Source organism: Sebastes umbrosus, chromosome 14 (assembly GCF_015220745.1).
Source record: "Sebastes umbrosus isolate fSebUmb1 chromosome 14, fSebUmb1.pri, whole genome shotgun sequence".
Lineage (NCBI taxonomy): Eukaryota > Metazoa > Chordata > Actinopteri > Perciformes > Sebastidae > Sebastes > Sebastes umbrosus.
In genome coordinates, this window is record NC_051282.1 from 7,543,546 (window position 1) to 7,565,805 (window position 22,260).

A 22,260-nucleotide genomic window follows, 5' to 3' on the forward strand; every position below is an offset into this window, starting at 1 on the left:
TAATAATCTACTGGTCAGCTCTTTTAAGAGGAAAAGTCTCCATGTTTTTCTTGCGATGACAGTGAGTCACACAGATACGCACCACTGCCCACGTGGAGCAACGCTGCTCTCATTTGCAGTGCTGCTCTTTCTTTTTGCTAAGAAGATGATTAGATTTGCATTTGAGGCGAGGCGAATAAATGGTGAGAAATAACAGATGCCATCATAGAACTGGCTATACATGATTTTTTTTTTGCAGCAACCTACCATTTTACAGTCTAATTCACTTTATTGTGTCAGGCTGATCTCATACGCCGTTCGTAGCTATACCTACAAAAGTAATGCACTGTAATTTGTATATAATTTATACCACAAAATCAATTTGTATGTATTTCATGTAATCGTGAACCAGGAAAGTATAAAGAATGACGACCGTAGAATAGGGAGGAAGTCGGGGTGGATGGGTGGGTCAAAAAACACCAGACATTGGCCCGCCGTTCGTACCCGGTGTTAAACCAGAAGTCAACGTTGATTTATTTGTCACGTAACTCTTGTACTTACGTAACGCCACTTCCGTAGTTATTTTGAACCCAAACCACGATCTTTTCCTAAACCTAACCAAGTAGGTTTTCTTGCCTAAACCTAACCAAGTTGTTTCCTGTGAAGACTGTAGTTTATTTTGAAAAGACTGTATGTATGCAACCAGCGGAAGTTGACACGTGTTGCTGGACATTCGTAGGAGAACGCACGAAAAAATGAGTAATAACTTTTCGTAACATATCATACGAACCATTGTATGAGGATACGTTAATTGTGTATGTTTAATTTGTGACATGTGGGCTTTTGTTTGAATATACTTGCAATAACAAAGTCCTGTTTATAGTCATAATATAGCCTTATATTGAGGCTTAAAGTTAGGCATCATTGAGGGTGTGGCTGCTTTGAGTGCCAGCTGGGTGCCGTCTCAGGTTCTAGCTGCTAGCTGTCTGCTCTGCTACGTCACCCTAGCGACCTCAGCTCCACCGACGATCCACCTATTTTCCCTTTTTTGGATTAGTGGGGAGTTTAGGCTGTGTCATCACTGCAGAGTGGGTGATGGCCGGAGCCACCCACTTTGAGCTTCACACCAGCTCTTCATAAACCTATAGGTGACGTCACAGAGACTACGTCCATATTTTATACAGTCTATGTTCCAAACCAGCTGTGATGTCACAAAGTCAAGCCGATACAAACACGCCTTAAACTCAGATTTAAAGTGAGCACAGAGAGGCTTTCCCCCGTCCAGCAGATGGGTGTGAAAACAGCCTCCATAGTCATGTGCACATCCATCATTCTGCACAGGGGAGGTCAAGCATCTAAGTAAAGTAACAAAAAGCAAAACACATTTTTTTGGGTTAACTTTGCTTCTTCCTTTTACAAAGGTTATGATTTGAGTCCTTCTGCTTTGCTCGAGAGAAAGAAAGAAAGAAAATGGTATCGGTTTACAACAACATTAGTTTTCTTCAGTAAATAAATGAAGGCACAGTAATCATACAGCGCTACATCTTGCACTTCCACACCATTGCTCTCAGAGGACGGGTCATTGTAGATCAAAATCAGCGAGCAGTGGAGCCCATGGGGAAACTGGAGCACACTCTTTCTTTAATTGCGGTAATTGCACCTAATAAATTACAATTACAGGAGAAGCCGTGCGCTCTCCTCCACTACCCGCTGACTGTGATCAACACTTTTCTGTGAGCTAACACCCCCTGGCTGGATTGGGGGAGCAAAACCTTGGACTCTGCAGAAAAGAAAGAAGTGTGTGTGTGTGTGTGTGTGTGAGGATGTGGTTCCTATGGTAACTCAACCTGAAAATATGGAAACAAATTCAATTACTCTTTCTCTCGATTTTTTTGCCCTTCACCGTTTTCTGATCTCCATTTTGTGTCTCTCTTCGTCGCAGTCCAGTCGCTCTTCCTCACCAGCTCTCTGTCTGGCGCTCGGTAATAGAGGTGATTTGGAACAGACTCCTGGGTAGGAAGTTGCGTCTAAAGCGGCCGCAGATTTAGGCTCTAAATGAAAGAAAGCGGGGAAACGAACACATTCGCCAATCTGTCAGATGTCCGATTTTGGCGGTCTGTGTGTGTGTGTAGGTGTGTGTGTGTGTGTTTGTTTGTTTATGTTTTGGGCAAGGTTGGCTGTGCTGAGGATGAGTGCAGTGAAGAGGAGTTATTTTACAGCTCCGAGGCAATAAAGCAGAAAATGTTGTGGAGCGCGCCAAATCATGGTCAGTGCGTGTGTGTGTGTGTGTGTGTGTGTGTGTGTGTGTGTGTGTGTGTTAGCATTGGAAATATTGCAAGCCTTAAAACAGTTCTTTCTTCTTTTCCTTTCTGTCTTTCTTCCTGTTCCCTTTCACATTGTTATCTCTCTGCAGTCTCTCCTGTTTCCCTGTCAGTCTTTCTATTAATCCACTTTTATTCTCCGTCTCTCTGTCTTTCTTCCCCTTCGGGTCCTCCAGATCCACTCCACTGATCCTCTCTGTTCCCAAATGAAAAACGAAGGAGCCCGCCTGACACAAAAGTTTTATGGAGGGAAGACAGATGTCATCTTTTAGTGGCCCCGAGTTTTTCCTCAGCTGGAATAATCCTTTCAAATGTGTTGGTGATAAAAGGGATCTCAATTAAAGTCGGAGGAGTCGTATCCTCTTCATGGTAAAGGAGAGGTCAAGGTGGAGGAAGCGCACAGATGTGATCAGTGGTTGCATATTGTTTCAGCGGTCGTGTCAAACTGAGTGTGGGATATTTTCAATTATGACTCAGCTGCAGCACACAGAACAAATGAGAATGACTATCTGAACTAAATATACTGTTCGTGACCGGCATTGTGCTTTTAACGGCCGGAGCAGAGAGTCCTTTTACAGTGTTTATTGTCCCTACTCAGCATTACCTCATTGTCTGATTCTGGCACTTTTTAATAGCTTCTTGTAATTTTGTATTCACTTTCTTTAACTGAATTTGCGTTGCTAATCGATTTACGCCAAACGTCTGCTCGGAATTGGATTTGTGTTTTTACACCATCAGCCTTTTGGAAATCAATTTGTTTTATGTTTGTTCAGTATTCAGCAGGGAATGCTTATTACTGTGATTAAACTGTTTCTAAATGCATAAGTCAGTTAGTTGCGTTGCAGCTGTTGCAGAGGTCCTACCTTATACTACCTTGTACCTGCTAAACTACTGTGGAAATGCATCAGGAGTGGAAATGTCTGTTGACATTCTGTAGACATTGAAAACTGGTGAGTTGCTTCATAAGCGCCATCACAACCAGTGCTTGAACTGGAATAAAGAAGATGCTAGAACTTGAAAGCAGCAGCCTGCATAGCACGCATATTGCAGCATTTGGGGGCACAAATTGCATGCAAGAAGTAGTACTTTCGGACACAAATTACCAATTCATAATACAAAATACCAATCTTTGGGTGCACAAATTATGAAAACATTTCCAAACATTACCTGTCCGGGTGTGAACAGGCCATTTAGCAAAAATGTGTTCTTTAATGTTGCAGTTTTTTGACTGAAGTTGACCACAAATTGTACCTGACACAGCATTTTTGCCTCCTTTTGAAGTACCTGGCTCCATCATGAAAGTGGCAGTATTGAATAATTAAGTACTTTATTACTAACATTCTGTGCCAGTGAGTACTGGTCAGTGGGCTACCTCCGGGTCTGAAAAGTGAATCCAATGCAGAAGTGCCTTAAACTTGCATTCTTTCTAACAGCCAGCAGGGGGCGACTCCTCTGGTTGCAAAAAGAAGTCTGATTGTATAGAAGTCTATGAGAAAATGAGCCTACTTCTCACTTGATTTATTACCTCAGTAAACACTGTAAACATGAGTTTATGGTCAAAATCACTAGTTTCAAGTCTTCTTCAATCCAGCATGATGTTCATTTAGTAAATGATGGTCCCATTTAGAGTCAAATAGACCATAAAGCAGGGGATGCTTAAGGGCATGGCTACCTTGTGATTGACAGGTCGCTACCACGGCGTTGTCCGGTCTGGGTGTTGTCTGCGTTTTCGTCTTACAACTTTAACCCTTTCACAGTGTGTTTTCAGTTCATGAAACATTTTGGTCGCTTAAAAATGTCTTATTCAGCGTTCGGTTGTACTTAGCTCTACCCTCTCGTGTCACTTCTGGTTGCAAAAAAACAAGTTTGAAAGTTTGATTTGCTAGGTTGATTCCCACACTGGCTGAACAGGGAAAGTGTGTTGCCATTTTGAACTGTTTTCCCTTCACTGTCCATCAGATTTCTGTTTACCAAAGTCTTTTCGATTAATTGACTGAAAATAAACATTAAATATTATCAACCCCAATCAAAATATTACTATTTCAACACTGTGGTTTCAAGATATCTAATGATAGATAAGCTCAATCGACTCACTTCGATCTTGAAGGCTGTAGCTGTCTGGTGTAACTGAAAATCAGTGAATGTCCGTATACTAAAATAATAATGCTTTTTTTTTTAACTTCCATGAACCCACTGGGGCTCTATTATATATTTGTCTCTGCAGTCAAACAACAAGCAAAAATGCTTATTGTTTGAAAAATAAAAGAGACATGGCTGGAGGCAAAGTAAGGCTCCGCTTGAGCTTGAGCAACACACTGGACTTCCTGCTTGTTGTTAATAATAATCTAATCTAATGTAATTTTGCATAAAAGCATTGGCCGAGTGCCAAACATAATACTAATTCGCTGTATAATGTTCCACAGTGATTATCTTCAGAACAAATGCAGCGTAGAAGTGAGATTAAAAAAACCTGAGGGGAGGTTTATATAATATGCAGTTACCCGTGAAGGTAATGTGGCCGGCCATTAGAGGATGCAGCCTGCTAGTGAATCAGGTGAGCTCATAGAGAGAGCTGCCAAGATCCACCACTCACACATGGCTACACACTCACACGCATGGCCACCCACACACTCTCTTGTAGACACGCGCAGGTTCACAGGGAGGGCTCGCGTTGATATACACAAGACGCGCACACACACACATTCTTGAACACATGCACATTTTCACTCAGACTAATGTGGAGGTTGCGTGTTTTGGATACATGGCATTTTAGTTTGCATTTACTAATGGCTCCATATGTTGTGCATTTGTGTGTATAGATGTTAAAAAAATTTGCATGCATGTTCATTTTCATATACATGTGTTAGCTTATGTATGTGTGTGTGTGTGGGCATGTGTTTATGTGTGTGTGTGTGTGTGCAGCTCATGCCTTGGTTTGTGTCCAGATGTCCATATGCTGCCAGGCAGGGCAGGGCATATGGCCATCTGGTGGGAGATAGAAATACAACCAATAGGCTTTGACCTTTTGATTTGATTCCTGCAACGTGGCCTGCATGTATAATGCTCATCGGAGGCCAAGCTTCACATCATTGAAACAAGTTATCTGCATGTCATCCCATCGCTCTATCAAACACAAAAGATAGTCTTACTTTCCTCCTTTTTTAGATGTGTGATATTGCAATTTGAATGTTACAGTATGTTTACACTTCTAAAATAACTGCATTTAAAAGTAGTAATCCAGGACTGATGCAGGATGGGGGAACTCGTGTAATTAAGTGATATATAGTACTGTAAAAGTCTAGACAGAGCAACATAATAAAAGTCAGGAAGCACTTTTGGCATCACTCTCCAATTTGACAGCCCGGTATTTGTCATAGAGTTTTTAACTGAAAGCAGAACATCCTGCAGAACTATACCCGTACCTTGCTCGGCAGCTGGATTCTCGCGATGTCACGAGATCACAGCGGGATCACGTATCACTCGTCTTGTCAGGCTTCAAGTAACAGGTTTGTGCCTGGCAAGCCAGAGCACGGACCAATGAGAATCCTGTGAGGAGTTATTGACAGCTACGGGCGTGGCTTAGGTGTGTGTGACGACACGGGGAAGCCAAGTCCCCAGGAAGAGCGCCAGGCTTTGAAGCAAATGTTCATAGTGGCCAAACGGTGGTATTACGACTTCTGTGTCCTTCACATGATGCCATTGGGCCCAAAAACACCTTTTCCCATAGACTTACATTGGGAAAGAGACGTCTGTAACTCGTCAAAAACAATGTTTTTGAGGTGAGTCAACTTCCCAGTACGAACACTTGAATAGTCCTTATTTAAATCATTAAAACTTGTAAAATGCACTAATAGCTGAATCCAGAGTTATTTCCCTTTGGACTGAGGGCTGGGAGACGGAGTTAAAGGAAACACTACTGCGCCTGCTCCATGGGGCCCAATGGATGCGGAAGATCGCCGGATGATCCGGGTACTTTCGGCAGTCGAGCCATTTTGGCTTCATTCTCCACTAAGCAACTTTCATGGGAATGAAAGGGCGCCCGCCTCCAAGGCGGTATCCAGTTCTCTTTATACATCCATGGGGGAGGAGACTGTTTGTTCTAAACAACAATGGCGGCTCCTGAAGAGGTGAGCGTAGATGCTGCGATAGCATCAGAACTATCAGAGCTGGAGAGTATTTCTTCATTGTAAGAAGAGCAGAGAACGGCATCGAAGGCTTTTCTCGATGGAAAAGATGTTTCCGCTCTTCTCCCGACTGGCTTCGGCAAGAGTTTGATTGACAGATGGTTCATCCAATCACCTGTCAAGTATTTTTTTTTTTAAAGTGCCTGCCCTTTTCCAAACAGTTTCCAATGACGGCTTCTCAGATGGTTCTGTGTAACAAACCATCTGGCGGGTCAGGTTCAGAAAACCTTACCGCCATGCACATGTAGTGACCCGTGCAATTGTTGCATTTGATTCCTTTATGTACAGTAGGCATGTTTGCAGTTTAATTAAAAAAATAACTTTGTGCTAATCTTGGAAACATTACCTAGAAAATACCACATATTCCACTTCCACATATTTTTTTTTAATTTCTCTGTCTCTGTCGATAACATCATTCATTTGATTCAGTCTGTTTCTTGTAATTATGCCTTAATCGTTGGTATTTAATGAATAGTAATATAATATATATAATAGCAGCAGTTAGTTTCTCCAGGTTCCTTCACATTTCTAAAGTTCCCCGTGCACTAACTCATTTGGCCACCCGCTGCTTGATTGTGTGCTCATACATGGCTGGTTTAGAATAAATATTCTTGTTATACGTCTTTCCATTTTGCTGCTACAGTATAGCTTGGTTTACATAAGTGTTTTTTTTTATTGGGCTTTTTATAAAGTTATGTCTTCAGTTTTGGAAAGCTATACATTACTGTCACCGGGTTGTTGTGGAGTTTAATATCTAATCCTAAATAACAGTCGTGCAATTTCTCTCCTTCCCTTCCATCCACTCGCTCTGCTTCTACTCCATTTGTCAGTGTAACCCAGCAAACAGTGAAGCAGTCAGCAGGAATGATCTATAAAACACGCTAAAGCCGTAAAAATGATCCTGTGGGTACAGCACTACGATCCCCCTGAGGAGACCTCCGAAACAAACCCTGAAACACTGCCGCACATTAACTGGACTCATCGCAGCAGCTCGTTTTAAATATATTAAGAAGCGAGCGGCCTTTGTGTAATTTGTTACAGGATAAACAATCCTTGGGAAGTTTAACATAACAGTTTAACAGGATTAAAGGATGAATACATTTGGAGAGAGGCTTACAATGTTTTCATGAGTGTATGTGAGGAGATAGCTCATATATGTAATGCATTATACTTGGATTATACGACATGTATTTGGTGATGTGTATTTGGCATGCAGAGGCAGGGAGTAAAAGGAGAAAAGAGATGGGAAACGAGAGGGAGGTGATCTTTTTTATCCCCTTCTCCCTTGACAGTATGGAGCGTGAGACTGGTTGAGGGAGAGGAGGAGGAGAGAGTCTGTGAAAATTCAGAGGAAACAATCAAAGAAAAATGTAAACAGCATCGCCAAAAATGCAAGACAAAAGACACAAAACACTCCACCTTCCTGTCCTCAACTCTCCTCTCTCTCTTTCTCTCTGTGGACACTTCTCTGGAATCCTCGGACTGCGGTCGGTTGGTTACTAAGCAACCAGAATCCTGTCGAAACTGTGTCAGAGAGAGCGAGAGAGAGAATACCACGCATGATAAAAGTGGCCCTCCTAATCGCTGTAATCAGTCAGGATGTTTATGTCTGACAGTCTTCCACGGTACGCGTGTTGTCAGCATTAATATACACCAACAATTTACTGCACACAGGAATCCTTTCACACTTAGTGTGTGTGACGGTCCTTATATTACAGCATGAGGCTGCTGGAACGCTACCATTTTCTTATTGTCAGTAGTTCCATGAAAAGACTCAAACCAACTAGTCTGCCTCTCAATACTTTCTGACTTCCCTACCATGTCGTGGCGCTAAACTCCAAACCCATTAGTTCTTACTGAAGATGTTAATCTTTACTCAGATGATGTCATAGTGATGTCATCAGGGTTATCTCAGCTTGGGTTTGAGATTTCAAATGAATTACAGAAAGCCTGCGTTACAAAGTGGTGTCATGAAGGCTCAAAGGTGTGGCCGTTTACCAGGCACGGAGGGTCTAAATAAAGATGCCATTGAGTTGCATTATGGGAATTGTAGGATCCAGTGTTTTTGGAGCTTAAGCCCATAGTAGAGACTAAAAGTCAAGACATCTGAGCTGCTGTCGCTTTAAGTTTGACCATTCAGTTTTTTGAATCTGTCTTCCAACTTTATGGATTGTTGGGGTACAGTATCTCTAAGTATTTTTCTAAAATAGCTGTATTTTTTAACCCTTTAAAAACGGACCTGCCGCTGGCGTCTGCAGGAGATCGTTGTTTACGTGATACTGTTTAAATCAATGTAAAATAAAAATCATAAGAGCTAGAGCATTCATTCTTTTTGCAGCAGAAAGCTAAGGCTTCTGCCTTTCACGTCATTAAGTTGTACGCTTGTGATTACATCATTATCTACTGTATCTATTACCTTTACTCTCAATCTGCTCATAAAAGTTAGCATATCTCAAAAACTAAAAACTGTTCTAATAACTTATGGAGTATTCAGAAATATTTTGTTTATGTTTCTAAATCTAGAATTCTTTTGGATCAGTACATTTTGTGTTTTTATATAGTGAAAGTTTATAAAAAACGTCATAAATTATTATGGTTTATTGACTTACATAACCTTTTAGCTTAGGTTGTACAGATTTTAGGGATACTAAGTATTTTACGCTACTCCAAGAAATACTTCACAATGAGCAAAAATACCAAAGTAGGCACTGGCGGACCATTTTTTTTTTGCAGAGTCCAAAGGGTTAAAAATGAACTACAGTGCCCATGTTTATTGCAATGAGTAGAAGAACATGTCAACCAGTGCAACTACGGTTCATTGATGTGTTTTTAATAGCTTTTGGAAAAAATTGGTGCTCTTATGGCACAGATGAGTCAGTAAGGCTTTGGCCTTACAGACATAACTTGTCAGCAGTGTCAAATATTGTTAGCTTTGGTCTTTTGTTCATGATCAGAAAAATATATATCATAAGAGTTATACTTCAAGCAAGAGGTGATATAAACTAGCCAACGTTTGTGTGTGTGACGGTCTGTGTGGTGCCGATTCTAATGCATGTAGAGGAGCCAATAGCTCAAGGTCGAGCTGAACGGTTGATCCATTTCAGGCATGTTAGGTAGGTAGCCCCCCCGGCGTATGTGTGTGTGTGTGTGTGAGTCTATACAGGTTTAAGGCCAGGCCCCACCAGATGCAGCTGCTCTATTTAGGGCTCTCTGTATCTCCCTCCTCCCTCTTTCCTCTTTGACACACCATGACACACACACGCTGTACATGCACATGGTGGGACAGATGCCATAGGAAGAGAGAATCTCACCTTGGGATGCCCTGTGTTCAGGTGTGTTGTATGTCAGAGGAATGTTTCAGTCCAGTACATCATGTACACGTTGCAGCGCTGCAGAGAACAAACGCTTTTCTAAAACTGTTCCTGTTCTGTCGCACTGGACTGAAAAAGACTGATCTGATGTGTCTCATTACGCACACAGATATTTGTCACTGTTTTAAAATAGACATCAGAGAGAAATATAGAATGTAATTTAATCATCATCGATGCTGGTAGTCGATGTGAAGTCGCTCAGAAAACGTTTCACCATGGAAGAAAAGGTGGCATCAACATAGAGGATTAAAAAAGGCAGTGGAATTAAGTGGGAGATGAAAGAGCGTGCAGCAGAGAGACTGTAACGGAGAGAGACAGAGGGAATCCTGGTGTAACTGCGTCACTGCTGCCTCAGCCTCCTCTCGGGGGTGTTGGAGGAGGAGGGATGCAGGGATGGAGAGATGAAAGCGGGAACGAGGAGGAGCGAGTTCAGGGACAGGATGATTTATGAGTTTCTGTTTCTGAAATCGTGCCGTCTTCAGGGACCTCGCTGAGATGAGCGGATCTGGAGTTCACACACACAGACACACACACACACACACTCCGTGACACATGCGGCAACTAGTCATCCTGTTGGCAAAATCCTTAAAGTAGTGATCACAGCAGGGGGGGGGGGGGAGTTTTTTTTATGTTTGAGGTAATGGTAGAGAGTGTGTGACTGTTTTTCTGTGGCAGATGGTGAAATAAATGAACAATCATCCCAATCAAACACGGCTTGGAATCTGGATTGGAAGGACTCCACTGCCACATCAACAAGAGTGAGACGGATCACTAGGAGGCGAAGAGGAGGAGAAACAGAGATGGAGTGAACGGAGGAGTTAGGAGAGAGACGAGAGTAGGGGAGGAAAAGACAAACATGATGCGGGGGAAGAGCAGATTTTTGGTCGGAGCAGAGAAGTTTTGAGATGAGCGGTAGAGGGTAAAAAGGAAGAAAAGGACAGCAGAGGGGGAACAGAGCTCATTAACAGTGTATGGAGTGATGAAGGAAAGAGGACAAACAGCCTCCGATGGTCTGTAGGGCGATGCCAGCAGTTGGAGAAGCTCCCTAACCCAGCAGCACTCTTCATGGCTGCTGCTTGGTTGAAGCAGAAATTAGTACCTCTGAGATTTGCCCGCCAACGAATCAGTGAGAGGTGTTTGAATAGTGTCTACAAGTGATACAAGATACTACAAATAAGGATGTGTTATATACGAAATCAAGATATGACACATTGTTTGGAGATTCTTCTGAAATTAAATATCGATAAATACTTTAAACCAAAACATTAGAGCATCAAATGTAGCAACATATCTACAAAATAATGTAAGAATCGGAGAATTATAATGTAATCACTTGACTTGCATACCTAATATTGTCATTCTATCAGGACCAAGAATCTAACGATAGAAAGTGTAATAAAATTGACGTGAATACTACTTTACAAGCATAGACTGTATATAAGGAGTGGACGTAGTCACCGTGACGTCACCCATAGGTTTGTGGACTGCTGTTTTGAAGCCTCGAGTTCGGCATTTTGGCCGTCACCTTCTTGGTTATTGGCTGTTGCCATCTTGTTTTTGCAACCAGAAGTGACATGAAAGGGTGGAGCCAAGTACAACCAAACGCTGAATACGATTTTTAGGCACCCAAAAATTTTATAATTGACTTGACACACTGGGAAAGGGTTGAAGCTCTAAGACGAAAATACGGACAACTCTCAGACCAGACAACGCCGTGGTAGCGACCTGTCAATCACAAAGTAGCCACGCCCTGAAGCATCCCCTGCTTTTATGATCTATTTGACTCTAAATGGGACCATAATTTACTAAATGAACATCATTCTGTATTGAAGAAGACTTGAAACTAGCGATTGAGACCATAAACTCATGTTTACAATGTTTACTGAGGTAATAAATCAAGTGAGAAGTAGGCTCATTTCCTCATAGACTTCTATACAATCAGACTTCTTTTTGCAACCAGAGGAGTCGCCCCCTGCTGGCTATTAGAAAGAATGCAAGTTTAAGGCACTTCAGCATTGGCTTCGCTTTTCAGACCCACTGTTTACAAGTAGTATGGTGCAGCAGCATTCTCGAAAACCTCAAAAAGTGATGATACATGGAGATTTATAGTGTCATAAGTCATTTATCCAGGAGGTCCGGAACTGAAAATGTTCATATACAACTAATGTGCTTTAGCAATTATGTTTTGCAGGACAAATAACGCCACGAAATGTTATTGATCAACATATTTATATTGAACGCATCTACTCACTGTTCACTGCCAACACAAAATGCTGATACTGAATTTATCTGCAAGGAAAAATGCATTTCCCCTACAATATCCCAGCCTGGTCACACTAAAGGGTCATTTCATGTGCAATAAGAACGCTGTTCTCGCTTTAGGCGTGTCATTCGTACTCCATGTAGTCTGTACTGACTGCAATGTAAACGCATCCGCGTAAATATGCTACACTCAGAGCTAGCGGCATAGAATGAAAAGTGAGAAAGACTGCTTATGGTGGGTGGACGTAAAAGTGTCACGCAAAAGAGGCATACAAATAACACGTGAAAAGACTAAAATGCGTTCTCATGACAGATGGAGTGTCCTTGTAATGTCATGCTATTTATACGCCTTCCTGTGAGACCGGGTTGAATATTGGCTCTTAGCAAGTAAAGCATGATTCATGTTTTTATGGTTCAGGCAGATAAAAGCTTTTGGTTAAGGTCAGGGGAAGATTGTAGATGAATATGGAACAGGTCAATGCTGATTTGGAGCAGGAGACAGGACATGTTGATTCCTTTTATATTTAACAAAAGCCACAATCTTTCCCTAACCTTAACCAAGTGTTGAAGTTGACTAAATCTAACAAGCAGGGTATGAACCCTGACCTCTGTCGTTGAAGTCCTGTGCTTTATACACCCAACCACTCACCAACCCCATTTCGGCCGCTGACAAAGTATATTACGCTGTCAGGCATGTTTTATAATACCAGCTGGTACAAAGTAATAATATACAAAGCAGATATGGAAAGTGCAAAGGACACTTAAATGGGTATGCTCATCATATCAGGCAAGACAAGTACACACATACACACACACTTGTTTTCATAACGACTGTATGCACACACACACACACACACACACACTGCTGCCCTGCTGATCGACCCGAGCAGAGAGTGTGATTAGGTTATTACATCTGATGGGATTGAGTTTGCTCTCCTCTAATGAAAGAGGGATGGACCGGAGGGGGGGGGGGGGGGGTTCAGAAAAATGGATTTGCAAAAGAGGATGGAAGAAAACGCACATGGAGGGGGAGGCGAAAGGCTAAGAGGAGTGATGGAGAGCGGATAATGCAGAGAAATGAAGGTGGAAGCAGAAGGATAAAGAGAGGTATAAGGGGTGAAGGTGAGGGTCAAGGACCTGAGGAAGGAGGGAGGGTGTTGAGGAGGGCATAGAGGGAGAGTTAACCTTATTTTCGGTGGTAGGACGTCAATAATCCTGCACTGTTTTGACATTAAAATTCCTGCAAATTTTATACTTGATAAATGAAATATGGTATTAGGATTGCAAAGGGTCAGAAAATGTCCAAAGGGAAGTTAAGAATTTGGGGAATTTTTGAATTTCACCATTTTAATAATGAACTTTTGGGGAAAATACACATAAAAAGCAATGCTATAGGTCTTATGGCATGTTTTGTTTAAAGGTATGCCCATTTAATTGAATTGTAACCACGCACTGCACACTCAGCTGCTCTCTCTTCCATCACATGTACAGATCATTCGCCAGTATCCCATCAAATAGAAAACCCTCTGCATGCTCAGTGCATTCTCCCATCACATGTGCAGCCAGCACTACTGCTCTGTCTGAGCCAAAGGACTCCATGCAAAGTACACAGTATCTCATTTGTAACATCTTCTGCTAGTTTGTGCTAGCTAGCTAGTGTGTGTGTGAGATCTAATTTGATTGTGCATGTTAATTGAGGAGTTTTAATGAATCTATTTCCATTCATTACCAGGCCGTGACAGCGACGCTGGTGTTGTTTTCACCTTGTGAGTCTGTGCGTGAGTCATCGTGGCAAAATGTGCTCCTGGAGACACCTGCTGTAACAGGAACTATACCACAGAGGAGGTTTTGAGTACTTTGCCAGGTGTTTAGTATATTTCTGTGGACAGATTTTGTCACTTTGATAGCGTCACAACCGCGCAAGATGCAGTCACGAAACTTTACAGGTTGTGTAGTCAGGATCAAAATGAAGGTCGAGTTTTAAAAATGGGTGTGGTCTGAGCAAGGGCACAGGAATTAGGGGGGTAGGAAGTGGTGAAGGGGCCATCTCTAGTTCTTAACTGTAAAACATTTCTTTTATAAATTTGTTGTTCACTTTAAACCGTACGTTTGCACACAGCCCACATTTTTGGCTCAGATTTTACCTTTCCCCATTAGTTAACTACCTAACTCACCATGCGGCCCATTTCACATTGTATTTATTTGACAAATGAATGGATTTTGTTTGGCAAATGAATGGATTATGTCTGTTTATGACATGGTAAATACAGCCTGAGTAGAAAATTTACATCAATTCTTCATAAATTCCAACGGAAAGTTTCCACCTTGAATATTCCTGGAATTTTGCAACCCTATACACTATTTTGTTTTCCCTAAAACTCCAGCAGAGTATACAGTAGATGCTTGTATTGGGAGAACAATATGTTTCATACAAGCTGCAGTTATTGCCTCACCCCCTTCTTCTCTTTTTTCTTTTCCCACCTTCTCTCCAATCTATCCACAGAGTTACTCTGAGAGCTCCATTAACCCCCAAACCACTTAAAGAACGCACTTCAGTGTTGCAGACAAGTCAGTTGCTTACTCCATCTCTCTATCTTTATGTGTATGGATGCATAGGTTTGCTTCACCCAAGCATGAAGAGTTAAGTACTGCGCCACTGGTCACTGATCTGAACCTCTCACATTCACACTAATCACCTCTCCTTTAGCTGCAAATTCAGCAGAATGAGGTAAATAGAGCAAAACAGACAGGTTGAAATTTCAGCCGCTTGGCTGAGGAATTTCACCTGAGGAGAGCGACAGCCAAATAAAGAGCCACGAGGCTCTGTAAATTGTGACCACTGACTGTGACCAATGCATCTGCACAGAACGTTAAAGCTAGACTCCACCATTAAAAGTACTGGTTGTACTGGCTGCCTGTCTTACTGCTAAAAAGAATAAAATGAAAGAATGATGCAAAAGTGCAAAGTCATGCCATTAAATGTCATTCAGTTTCTCGGAGCACTTACTCTTCAAATCAAAATCAAAATATCGTTGCGTGAACGTGTGGTCAGACAATAAACTTTTTTCCTCTTGCCGAAGCAGAGTTTGAGAGCCGCTCGCCAGACGAGACTAAATATGTAGCTTTATTGCAGAACAAAGAGCGCTGAGCCGCGGAGCAGATAGGGATAAGTTCTGCTTGTGTGCGGAGACTTAACACTGTAGCTCCTCTTTAACACATATGGACAGATAGAGAACCACTGGGAGGATGGAGGAGGGAAGGAGGGAGGATGAAAACAAAGGAGAGAGGGAGACTTAATTTAATGAAACCAAATTGAGTTTTTGTCATTTTGATTACGACTGCTGTGGTGGGAGACAACTGGACAATTGTGTCTGCGGTGCCTCGGTGCTCCTTTGTTGTTTACCGTGCACTCCTTCCTCCCCTCCGCTCGCTCTGCGTGCACCGGCACCGACCTGACAGCTCAACTGGAGTGGGCTTGACACTGTGTATGCATTGTGGAGTGGGCTTGACACCGTGTGTGTGTGTGTGTGTGTGCTGCGAGACCTCTTTCAGTGGGATTCATGCTTGTGTGCATCCGTGTACGCCAAGAGGTTGTGTAGGGGAATTGTTGTTGTCTTGCATCAGCAGTCACTTCTGTCTGAATACGCTCGTGTGTGCACCAACACAATGGTGCTAAAGCAAAAGGTGCAATGCTGCTGTGCTTTTCACGTCCAATTGGAAAACAAAGGGGAACACACACAACCTGCGCAAACCACGCTTCACCCTGAGTGTACTCGTATACAAGCACTATGCATTTTTTTGTATGTGTGTGTGTATGTTCACCGAGTGAATGTGTGTAAGTGTTATCACAGTTCGCTGTAGGTGTGAGACTTTGCTATGACAGAGCGTGGTGCAAATTTAACAGGCTCTCTTACAAATGCTTGATATTGCATTGTGATATTTGTTTACCTTGGGAGGCTGGTATTGTTGCATATTTGCACAGCAGATGCTGAAGATAAACACTGAGTCATTATACAGTCACAAATGTAATTGATGCTCCATCTATCTGTCTTTTTTGCAAGCTTTCCATCATCCTCTTCACTCTGTTTCTCCTTAACAGTTTTAATTGCTGCGTGTGCATGGCGGTGTATGTCTACTTTTGCTATCTGACGTCTCGATGCAGTATAAAGTAAGTTACTCTCGCCCTTCAGCCAGACACTAAATTGCTCCAGTAGACAGATTTTGTGCCCACTGGTAGAGCACTATGGCTGTACCGGAGGAGCTAAGATATTGATAGATCCATAAACCAAGTCAAGAAAAAGTAGTGTAGGCACTCTGGTCTGGTTGAAGGATGCAAGAAAGGAATGGGAAATGAATTGTCCAACTTTTGCAATTCACTAAAATCTGTGACAAATAAACAAAGGTTGAACTTCCTGCATCTGCTTCACAATTAAGCCAAATGCCAGTAGATGAATAAATAAGTACAACAAATAACTCTGCGGCATGAATATCTTAGTTTCCCAAGAATATAATAACGAACATGTAAAGCATTGCTTATAATGCCAATTTAAAGCTATACTACAAGGAGTTCTGTGTTGATTTTGGCGGCCCCTGTGGACAAAAGCGGTAGTGTTTCCGAGCACCAGAGTCCCTTTAGAAAATTTTACAAGGTGCTCCTGGCCAGAGGAGGAGGAGCAGCTGCTGCAGTCTGTGGAGCTCTCCACCTCACGCCGGAGCTCCGACTGAGGGTTGAAGGTGGCAGCAAAGCCGGATCTGGGTCTATCCGTGGCGGGCTGGTCACAGCTAGAGGCCCCGCTGGAGTCTGAGCTGAAGGAGTTTTCTGGTGAACCTGCATGATTTTGTCCCATTTCGCGCTGGATGAATAGCATGAAGAATAACTATATGAAATAGCCAATCTTCTCGCTGAATGTCTCGTTTACTTATGTAGGTCACATAGAGGCATCAGTATTACAATGAGACTGTTTCATAACTAGTTAAAAATTCCTCACAGTGACTTTAATTGGTGTTTCTAGATTTGGACTGCTGGCCCACCGGTGTTCCTTGTCAAAATGTTAGTACACTCTAAAAATCACTGGGTCAAAATTTACCCAAATTTAGTCAATATAGCACCAATGTTAACTTTACCCTGTACCCATGGTTATAAATCATCTAAGACAATGGGTTGTTTTGACCCTGTGTTAGTGTTATTTTCTGTATAACTGTTGGGCTGGTGGTTGCAAACTGTTCCAATCTACTCTAATCTCTTTTTCAACTCACTGGTTGTTACTGATTTGTCCTTTACATTGTCATATGCACATTGTTTTGTACAACTAGCAAAACATGTTTTACACTGGGTCTAAATAGCCATATTTTAGTTTGGGTAAATAACCCAACAGTAGTGTAAAAATATAGCACTAACACTGGGTCAAAACCACCCGTTTGTTCTGGATTAAGTTAGCCCAGTATTGCTTCTGACTTACTGGATCAAACACGGTTTTTAGTGAATATGGGGCCCTGTTATATGGACAGGTGATAAATGGTAATATTAAACTCCTCTAGTGCTAGACTTTAATACCCACAATCCTTCACATCCAGGGTGACATGACACAGACCTCATTTGATTTGCTCAGATTGCCGGGGCATAAATCGACCTTAACAAGTCAGACCAGGAGCGTTGTGAGACGGGCCTGGATGTCTCACTGCCAGAGGAGGAAATCCAACCAAATGTACACTGTATTTGATCGAGCTTATAGCAACATAGGAACAACATAACTGCCCTTATGAGTTTGAGCTTGAGTGTGTGTGAGGCAGAAACCAAACAAAATTTGACAAACGCCAGGATCTTTGTCGCTTTGAGCTCGCTTTGCAGCGACAGCCCGGCTTGACTTTGAGGACTTACACGTCGATGCTTGTGTGTTTCTACGCACACGTACATGTGTGTGTGTGTGTGTGTGTGTGTGGGAGAGCTGAAGACAGAAGGGGGCTCAGGAGGTGTTGACTGTGGAGCTTAAAGAGGAATTAGAGAAAGCAGAGCACATGGGGGCACAGAGCAACAAGAGAGAGAGAGAGAGAGATATTCTCTGAATATTCAAATCTCTAATGTTAATTCTGCCGCAGATTACTGAGTCTTTCATCTCTGAAGGAAGGATCGACCTAACGTCGCTTGACTAAGAGTGTGTGTGTGAGTGTGTGTGCGTGTGTGTATAGTGTCAGACTGGCCCAGGGCATTTTCTACCTGATTGAAGATGTGTTTTGTATTAATACTCACAGCAACACGATTGTAACAAAATTATCGACAATGTTTTATTGCCACTCCCCCCCGAGGGCACAACACATGTTTAACACCGCTGTAATGGCTGAATACACGCCTAACTCATTTGTACCCCGGTTACTTACGACACAAGCAACAGCCGTTTATGCCTCAGAGCTGTTGTTGCTTCTGCAGAATTATTGAATAAAATGCAAACGCTCCCTTTGTGGCTGCTGTTGCCCCGTCAACATACCACAAGTCCCCTGTTTTACATCCTGTACCCTCCAAAAATGTTAACGACTCAGATGCCCCCTTGTTTATTTCTCCCTCTCGTTCTTTTTTAAATGTGTCTCCGGAGGATAAGCAGCATTCTTTCTGCCTCCCACAGTAGCTGCGCTGCTTCTGTTGACTTGGATATCCAGCTGCTGCATACCATGGCAGTGGGAGCTGGGCGCATTGGCAGAGAGAGACCATCTTTTTCCAGAAATATAGCAGACCCCGCTTCCCTCAGCATCACAATATTAGAACATCAAATTGGGAGAAGCAGGAGATATACATATAGGTGGAAGCGGTATTCAGATCCTTTACTTAGAGCTGCAATGAGTAAAAATGGAGCAAAAATCATTAAAAAAGTATTTTTTTTTATGAAATGGTCACTATATCCCAACAATAGTGTATGAGACAGGTAATCTGAAAAAATCACATATCTCTAAAAAGTAAGCACAGAAAAACAGCCCTGTTTTCAGCTTAGTGGCGGTGCATTTTCCAGCTGAGCCAGGAGGCTTTTTAAAGGGATCTATTGGCAGAAATGGAATCTAATATTAGTATGATTATATATGATTGTATATAAGTATGATTTCTTTACTATAAGATCACTTCAAAATAAGAGTCATTGTGTTTTTGTTAGCTTAGAATGAGCTGTTTATATCTACATAGGGAGCGGGTCCTCTTCACGGAGTCGGCCATGTTGCACCGCCATATTTCTACAGTAGCCCAGAACGGACAAACCAAACACTGTTAACTTTTCCTGCTTGGTACGGAGTCGATAATGTTACTCACTGCCGCCGCTCTCTCTCCCTCTTGCTTCACCACTCACTTCCCCCGTACACACACACACGCACTCTACGCACTTGCTCTACTCCAAATGAACTACGCTACTCTTACAACTGGCTCTAGATAGGGTCATTCACGTCGACCACATCTGGAGATACGTAGTTTGCACTGGACAGGAAGCGGATGAAAAACTGTAATGTGTAAAGTAACTAAAGCTGTCAGACAAATGTAGTGGAGTAAAAAGTAGAATATTTGTCTCTGAGATGTAGCGTAGTAGAAGTAGAAAGAGCATTAAATGGAAATACTCAAGTAAAGCACCTCAAATGTGTACTTAAGTACAGTACTTGAGTAGTGTACTTAATTGCATTCCACCACTGCATGTAAGTAGTGTGAGTATATGATATTATGATGGTTTCATGCTCAGGTGGGCGTTGTAGCCCTAGAAAGACATGGTCTGCATATAAAATACCTTAAATATTGATCTACATATCTCATATTTCAGGAGATCCATATCTTTAACTCTCCTCCCGGTGGACGGAGGGAAGTCCTTTGTCAGCAGGGAGAATAAAGACGTGACATTTTGGCAGAGCACATTGCACACCTGTCAGGTTTGGTTAATTAAGCGGTCTGACATAGGTGAGCGTTGGCAGCTGGGGCTCAGGAAATCCTCTGTCAGACAAGCAAATGGGCCGTTATACAGATAGTGTGCTGGAGGGAGCAGAGGAAAAGAAAATAGCCTATTTTTATGTTCCATTTTTTTTGTTGTAAAATGCAGAAAACTGCTTTATGGATTGCCACTGCAGACTGATCGATTGACATTTCTGTTTTTCCTTGGCTGTTTTAAATTCTCTTAAAATGAAAAAGAACATAAACAACAGATGTTGTTCTCTCCAGTTGTCAATAGTTGATATGATAAATAGCCTCAAACCCACTCCATCCATATCCTGAAGGTTGTATCAACATCTGCTGGATGTAGGAAGCCTCATGTATGTATTCAGATGAGAGTCCTCTTTGACATAGCCGTTGTGTCGCACATGAGCACTCATTACCCTGAAATGTGAGTGTGCAATACTTAGTCTTGATTGCCTGATTGCTTTTTGAATTGCTTTTTATTCACATCTTGTGATGTTGTTGCAAAGCTACAGTTACAATACATTTACTGAGATGCATTTTCCTCTACTTTACATGCATGCAATAATGTCATTAACATTTGCTATTCGTTTTTTAAAGAATGTCAAATGACAAATTGTAAACTTAAACTTAAATTGGGACTTGTTTATATGACATGTTGCATTGAATTTTCAATGTGGAGTTGCATAACGTTGTACATTTTATGTCCATTACTGATCACATGGGAGGTAAATTGTTCCCGTCTCGTTGTTTTCTTGCCATAGACATGTTTAGTCTAAAAAGTCCAACGTGTGCTGTGCATCATTACCTTTTGACATCTACAGTAAGCAAAGTATTCAGCACAGGAGACTGGAAAATCTGTTGTGTAGGATGAATTAAAGGTTATAGCCGCCGCTATAGGAGACCACAATTACTCTTAACAGCCACTGGAGAAAAAAAAAAGTTTTAGGTCCGACTTTTTTCGCTGATACAAACTTCTGTCTTGGCCCCCGATCACAGCAGAGAGTCCCGATTGTCCTCGTGTGTGTGTGCGACATTAACATAATTTGCTTACAATGTACATATTCCTTCTTTTGTGTGTGTTTTGTGAGTAATGTAGAAGACAGTGGTCACCATTTGTTTTTCTGCTTCAACTCCCATTCTAATTAGAATAGTACTTCACCCTGGGAATAATTCAATAACACAACTCATGTGTGCATGTGTGTGTGCATGTGTTTGTTTCTGGGACGAAAGCCAAAGTTAAGTAGAATAACAGCAGCATCAGTGACTTTTTTTTCTAGTTGAGGAGACATGATTTAAAGTTATTTCCTGCTCATGTTCCCTTCTCCAGTCGCTCCGTCTAGCACTCATACTCTCTTACTCGTTTGTTATTTTTTCTCATTATGATAAAGGGGATATCTTTATTGCAGCTGCTGACGCTCTGTGATATATTGTCCATATGTATTTTATTATTCAACTTGTGTTTTTATAGACTAGGTTTGATTTATGGTATCGCGTCATGCCGCAACATGTTGTCGGCGCTGCTACGATGGATTTATGAATTGGTTGAGTCAGTAAGAGCGCAGCTACACACTGATCCACTCTATGTGTTCATCATGATGAGTGCAAACATGGCTGTACAGGGTAATCTTAATCTTAATCAGATAGACGAAAGTTAGGATTTTAGAGCTAACTAAGGCTGACTTTCAGATTTATCATCTTTCATTTAGTCGATAAAAACGAGGGTGTGGTTTTAGTTGCCATCCATGTTGCTGCACTCAAAGGCACGTCGATTTAATCCTTAAACAAACCCAGACTGATTAAAACTCCCCCCATTCAAATGTCTGTCTACGCAGTGAGGCACCGATGTGGCCACGCTGTTGAGACTCCTTTCCTTATAGATGGATTATATGTTAAGCTCTTATAACAGAAACTAAACTGAAGTAAAGGAAAGAAAAAATCCACTGCTGACGCTGCCCCCCTCTGTAACTTACTGCTTTTGTCCTAAATAGATAATCTCACTGGGGAGTCCAAAAAGGATAAAGAAAGGATAACACAAGAAAAAGGAAATCAACAAAAGATTACTCACAAGTGCTATTTTAGTTCCGTCAGGAGGTGACATCTGACATTTTTATACCCTTGCTTCGTCCTTGTGGCGGTAAAAGTAGGACTCGGGAGGTTTTTCTCACAAAGCAAATCTTGAGACGCACCAAAGATTTGCATGAGTACTTAGTATCATACTTGTCTTTTCT

General features: G+C 41.9%; 1 protein-coding gene and 1 long non-coding RNA gene across 10 annotated transcripts in view; both read left to right on the forward strand.

Moving 5' to 3' along the window:
• The window catches only part of cacna1ha (calcium channel, voltage-dependent, T type, alpha 1H subunit a), a 144,800-nt gene that overhangs the window by 43,753 nt on the left and 78,787 nt on the right, over window positions 1–22,260 (forward strand). The gene's annotated exons all lie outside the window — the stretch shown is intronic.
• Window positions 692–20,331, forward strand: LOC119501771. The gene is made up of 3 exons (XR_005209917.1): window positions 692–2,362; window positions 14,146–14,148; window positions 20,320–20,331. It is a non-coding gene; the product is annotated as an uncharacterized LOC119501771 (long non-coding RNA).